Here is a 6,556-nt window from a genome sequence, read left to right as displayed (position 1 = left end):
AGGTCAAATCCAGATGGATTAAAGAGCTTGATATCAAACCCAGAACCATAAAGTATATAAAAGAACACGTAGTTAAAACATTCCATGACTTTGAAACTTAAAGGCATTTTCAAGGAGGAAATACCATGGTCCACGCAAGTGGAAATAGAGATAAACAAATGGGACTACATTAAACTGAGGAGCTCTGCAATTCAAAGGAAACAGTGACTAGGGTACAAAGACTACCAGAGTATGAGAGAAACTATTCATCCAATACCCATCAGATAAAGGGTTTATATCTAAGATATATAAGGTACTGATGGGGCTTATTACAAAATAGTGCCTGCTTGTTCATATTAGCATTATTTACAGTAGAAATGTCATAAAAAAGCTGACAACTTAAGTGTTTATGAATGCTTGAAAGATTATACACAATGAAATATTATTTAATCATAAAAATAAGAAAATACATTTATGGCAATATGGATGAACCTTGAAGTCATTATGCAATATTAAATAAATCAAATGGTAAATTTGTGATCTCATTTGTATAAAAAAAGGCATTTAAAATGTATACAAAAAGGGCCAGGCTTTGATAATAGGAGCTAAAGTTTCAAGCATAGTGTAACTGGGATAAGACAGTCAAAAGATACTAATCTTTGCGCAGGGGCCATGCTAATCTTCTCTGTATCGTTCCAATTTTAGTATATGTGCTGCTGAAGCGAGTACAAAAGATACTAATCTTATTTATAGCGTAAGTTAGTCCTAGAGATGTAATGTGTATACCAAAACTAGCTAACTAATAAATATTAATAAAATAACTTTGAAGTATTATCATTACAAGGAGAAATATTTTTTGGTTTTGTTTTCTTTGTTCATCTATTTTAATATGTCTATGAGAAGATGGATAGTAGTTGAATTTATTATAATGGTTATTTTTTGGGGGGTTGTTTATTTTGGGGGGGTCACACCTGGTGGCATTCAGGGGTTACTCCTGGCTCTGTGATCATAAATCACTCCTGGCAGGCAAGGGGGGGGGCATATGTGATACAGGTATTTGAACCACCGTCCTTCCTGGATCAGCTGCATGTAAGGCAAATGCTCTACCACTGTGCTATCTCTCCAGCCCCTATAAATGTCATTCCATAATGTAAAAATAAATATAAGATAGTGTGCTATCTTATATGCCTTAAAGTACAACTGTGTGTTATATAATAAAATTTTATACAATTAAAAAGGACACAGAACAAACTAAAAGATTAAATGAGAGGAGAGATTAAGGAATTGATTTTTTTCTCTTGCCTTTTGGGCCACACCCGTTTGGCGCTCAGGGGTTACTCTTGGCTATGCGCTCAGAAATTGCTCCTTGCTTGGGGGGACCATATGGTACACCGGGGGATCGAACCGCGGTCTGTCCTAAGCTAGTGCTTGCAAGGCAGATACCATACCTCTAGCGTCACCTTCTAGGCCCAGGAATTGATTTTAATCTCTCAGTCTTATGCACATTAAGATATATAAGGTAGGTAAGCAAAGTCAGTGAAAAATGACCAGAATGGAGGTATAGACCAAGTAAATCTGGTTATGTATACTAACTTCAAGTATTGTATATTTCTTCACAATATTTTATCACAAATTGAAATAACATTAATGTTACATACAGATGGAAATGAAACTCAAAATAGAAAGTGTAAATGGGACAGCATAAGTAAGTTTTTGGTTATTAAATAGACAAAAATTATTTAATGGGCACATACAATTTTAAGGTTCAGACTGTTAAATATATACTATTGGTTAGGAAATAGCACAGTGCTAATGGTCTTTCCCTTCAAATGACTGACTCTAGTTTGATCCCAGCAGGTCATATCCTCAGATACTGCAGGAATTATTTCTGAATGCAGACCTAGGAATAATCCCTTATCACAGTCAGACATGAACACAATACCAAGATTTATTAATACAATAATTAACTGTATCATATTGTCTTTTTACTTATCTCAGTGTTTAATTTTTTAACAGTGCCATTAATTTTAAGTCTGCTTTATGAAAGTGTTTTATCAATAAATTGAATATTATTTATACTTAAAGTGTTACATTTAATATAAAAGACACTACAGATACTCATAATTATTAACTGAATGGCTAGATAAAACTCTTTTTCATTGAAATTCAAATCAACTGAATACAATTTTCAAATATTCTAAAAATAATGCTGTGCTAATTTGCAAATACCTACCATTTATGTAATCTTTCACCTATGATTTCCTCAAGTTTCTCAATATAATTAAAATATTATATATCATAATTAAAAATTAATTTTATTTTAAATTTGAGTAAAGTTTAAAGCTCTCCTGTAGCTGATAATTTTTGATTTTGATAAATTGAATGTATGGGTCAGCATCTATGGAAAATGGTGAATGTTTTCAGAAAAATGAAAACAGGGTTTTCATATGACTCAATAATTTCATAGCTTGGCAGTAATTCAAAAATACAGGAACATTACATCTGAAAAATGTGTGTGCATCTATGTTCATTGGCACCATTTATAATAGACAAGATATAGAATCAACAAAATAATAATAAATGAATGTATAAAGATTGGGTATATGACACATCTGCCAGCCTGTTGTATGAAAAGGTCCATGCAGGATGGAAGGACATTCAAGAAATGCTCCTTCCCAGAAGACAATGGGCCTCTAGCCCCACTTCCCCCATTTCTAAGACTTTGTATAATTATACTCTGCTTTACGAGTGTGATCTGTATGTTTTGGTTTAAGGGTTTAGGAGATCCTAATAGGGATCTAATAGGGGAAATTCCACATTCAAGATATTCACAAACACTTTTAAGCCAGATGAGAACTTTAGAAAGTTCATGGATGAACTACAAAAATATGAACAGGCATTACTCAGTAGCCATATCAGACTCTAAAAATTCCAACAGCATCAGGCTCTAGAAATCCTAATTATTAGGAGAAAATCTGACTTTTTTTTTAAAAAGTCCCTCTAAACCCCAGATCAGGAAGCCAACTGTTTATGACCAAATTTGGTCTTGCTCATGTGATTTAAGGTCAAGTCTGAAACCAAACCAAAGGCAACAACATACAAAGGGTATCCGTTCACAGGAGCTTACGGCCCAGGTGGACAATGATGTATAAACATTAAGGATGGGCATAAAAGATTTGAGAATTTGTTATTATGGCAGAGGATCAGACTTAGGAGACCTTACTGATACTTATTGAATAAAGAACAAAAGATCAGCCTAATAAAGCAAATAAAAATGTGCTAAGTTGGTTAAGTATTACAAAAGAGAAATAAAGATGTTAGGAAAGCCAAAAGACCCCAAAATATAGAATGGGAAATTATTTTATTAGATATATGTAAAACTACTGCTTATTGTTTTTTTCCAATAAATTCTTATAATCTATTTAACTAAATTTAAATTTAAATTTAACTAAATTTAATCGTTTTACTAAGCACTTCTGATTATGCTAAGTCTGGGAGACAGGCCAACAACACATACCATTGTTTTTCTATGTTACTTCCTCCTCACTATGTAAACCTGCAACTGTAAGCCGAAATATAGCATATAAAAGAGAGAAGCTTTGAGCAATAAAATGGGAGTCATTCCTGCAATTAGACTCTCCTTGTTTATCTTCATCACCGACTCCACCAACCCACCTTTGGGGGTCCTGAACTCTTGCCTCAGCAAGACTGCAGCAGGTATATTGACACAATGCAATACTACTCAACTATTAGAAAAAATAAAACTACACCTTTTATTACTTTATTGGATTTAGAAGTCATTATGTTAAGCAAAATAAGCTAGAGGGTAAATGCTAGATGACCTCATCTATATGTTGTGATAAATAAACAAAGCAAGGGAATGAAAATTATGAATAAAAATGAACCTATGGACTATATTTTTATACTGAGCTTACTAGAAGGGGAGGGGCATGTGTGGGAAGAGATAAAAAATACATTAATAGTATTGTAAAAGAGAATTAAAAAATGTGTCGTAATTTTAAAACCACAAAAAACTCAAGCTATTAAAATATTTTAGCAGTAATATCTTGAGTTTACAAAAATAATATCTTTTTTTCAGTTATCTTTATCTCCTTAATATGTTAAATCAGACATTGGAAAACTGTTTATAAGACTAAATAGATAGTTATTTATATGAATCTAGGTTTGCATAAATAATTTACTTTGAAAGCTCAGAAAAAAAATGAGGAAATACAGAGATTAGCAGGATTAAGCTTTGAAAAATTAGTAGGATTTGGACAAATTTGAAAGGGGAAAGAAAAGGGCATCTAGGCAGAGTGCACAGTATAAAAATTTGGAAACCCTTAAACTTGTGAGAAAATAAGTCAGTAGTGGGCATGAAGTTTTCTTGAAGATTTATAAATGCAAGAAGTGTAAAATAATTTTAAGTGGGAGAAATAATACAAAATTAACTTCATTCTTGGCCAAGTATATTTTTAGTAAGAACTAAAGGTTTTATGAACAAGGTAAGTAATTTATTAAAGAGATGCGTAAAATTTATTCTTTGCTATATACTGTCATTGTTTTTCTATTTTTCATTTCCATATTTCTTCTGAAAATGATGTCCTAAGTTTGTAAACAAGTACATTTGAATATTTCACTATATTTGCCTGGTGTTACTCTCATCTTCAGCTTTTGCAATATCTTTCTCTCCATGATCTTCTATTTCACACGTTGACATTAAATTGCCAGGGTTGTATATTTCATTATGGACCTCTAAGTATATATTTTAAATGTTACTTTGCCAAATTATTTCAGGGTAAAATGTGGGCATTTGTAAACAGCATTTTTCATTTTGTAAATAACCTGTAATATCTTGAAATCTCAGAATTAAAAGGGACAGTCAGCATATCATTGCTGAATTCAAATAATAATCATTGATAATGTCCATGAGTCAGCAGGTGATTCAGTTGTAGCCAGAAATGAGTCATAGCTGAGTCATATAAAAATTCAAGAAGAGATTTAAATTGAATCTATTTAAATTGGAATTGTATCCATTTAAATAGTAATATTTTGGGAATAAAACCTAAAGAATTAATAATCTAACTAAGTAAAAAATGTTTTATATATTTATTAAAGTTAAAATCAATTAAAAATTTAACAGTTGGGGCTGGAGCAGTAGCGCAGAGCAGTAAGGAGTCTGCCTTGTCTGCACTAGCCTAGGACAGACCGCGATTTGATACCCCAGTGTCCCATATGATCCCCCAAGCTAGGAGCAATTTCTAAGCTCATAGCCAGGAGTAAACCCTGAGTGTCAACAGGTATGGACCCCCCCAAAAATTTAATAGTTATATTATAGAATTCATAGTCATTTTCACTGGGCATAAAGAAATCCTGGCTTGTTTGTTAAACTTGTTGGTTATTGAATTTCATCAACACAGAGATTCATGAAAGAAGTATCCTATGTTCAGTGACTTTTTAATTTATATTTTCATTGATAAATATATATTTCTCAGGGGACGTAATATGCCAAGGAATTTTTGTTCTATTTTACCTCTTAATGGGAATTTTAGTATTATTTTCTAAAAGATATGTATTGTGTTTTAGATTTACCTTTAGTTTATTAGAAGCATCAATAAGTAAAATAGATTGACTAAATTATACATTATTCATAGAGACTTTTTATCTATTATGGCTGATGGTGTAAAAAATAAGAGAATGAACCATGATAAGTTATGTCAAGTTACATTTCACATTCTAAATAGGAAAATGTTTTAAAACCATGACTATTTATGAGATTTTAATTATTTAAAGAATTAAATACAAATATAAAACCTGGACATAAACCATTTTCAAACTATCATTTGAGAAAAGACCAGAAACTTGCATGGACCTCCCTTATCACTAGATGTGGAATTATAGAAATTATTTTTAATTGATCCCACCTATTTTGAAATTTGTTTATATTGTGACTATACATTTGAATACTTGGTGTAAGCTATTAGAATAGTTTCTAACTCTGGATTCTTAATACCTATTTTTGGGTAAACTTTTTCTTCTGAGACATGTTCTTATTGTGGAACTTGAGGATATTTTTTGCAACTCCCTCAAATATTTTAGCAGCTGCCCCAGGAACTTGTAATAAATTTACAAGGTAATAGATTTACATGCTTTTACAAAGATGAAAAATGGCAAAATATATAGATATTATTATGTATCTCGTAAAGTATCATAAACTTGCCAGCATGTAGATGCCAAGAAACAGCTGGGCATACATTAATTTTTCTTTTTGTTTCAGTTTAAATGCCCAGTTTGTGTACAAGTATTAGGGAGTTTGAAACCCTTATTGACAATATGGTTTTGTTTTGATAAATATTCAGCAGGAAGTAAATGAATATTCCTGTCATTTTTACCAGATAACTAACATAACCTTTCTTTCTGAATATATAAGAAATTATTCTATACCTCTGGTTCTGAATGCTGCATGGTTTAGAAAATTTGTGAAACTTAAATATGCTTATTCCTTTCTATCATGTACTCCAAGCTATAACTAATTCTCTTGTGTGAGTTCTGGGTAATTCTCCAATTTTAACTACAA

General features: G+C 31.6%; 1 non-coding gene across 1 annotated transcript; it reads right to left on the bottom strand.

Annotated features, from left to right (window-relative positions):
* Window positions 1–603: 603 nt before the first annotated feature.
* Window positions 604–708, bottom strand: LOC126029115 (U6 spliceosomal RNA). Its single transcript, XR_007502772.1, has one exon. It is a non-coding gene; the product is annotated as a U6 spliceosomal RNA (small nuclear RNA).
* Window positions 709–6,556: the final 5,848 nt, after the last annotated feature.

This window comes from Suncus etruscus, chromosome 1 (genome assembly GCF_024139225.1).
Source record: "Suncus etruscus isolate mSunEtr1 chromosome 1, mSunEtr1.pri.cur, whole genome shotgun sequence".
NCBI lineage: Eukaryota > Metazoa > Chordata > Mammalia > Eulipotyphla > Soricidae > Suncus > Suncus etruscus.
Note: the sequence above shows the minus strand (reverse complement) of the source record. Positions and strands in the feature narration are given on the sequence as shown.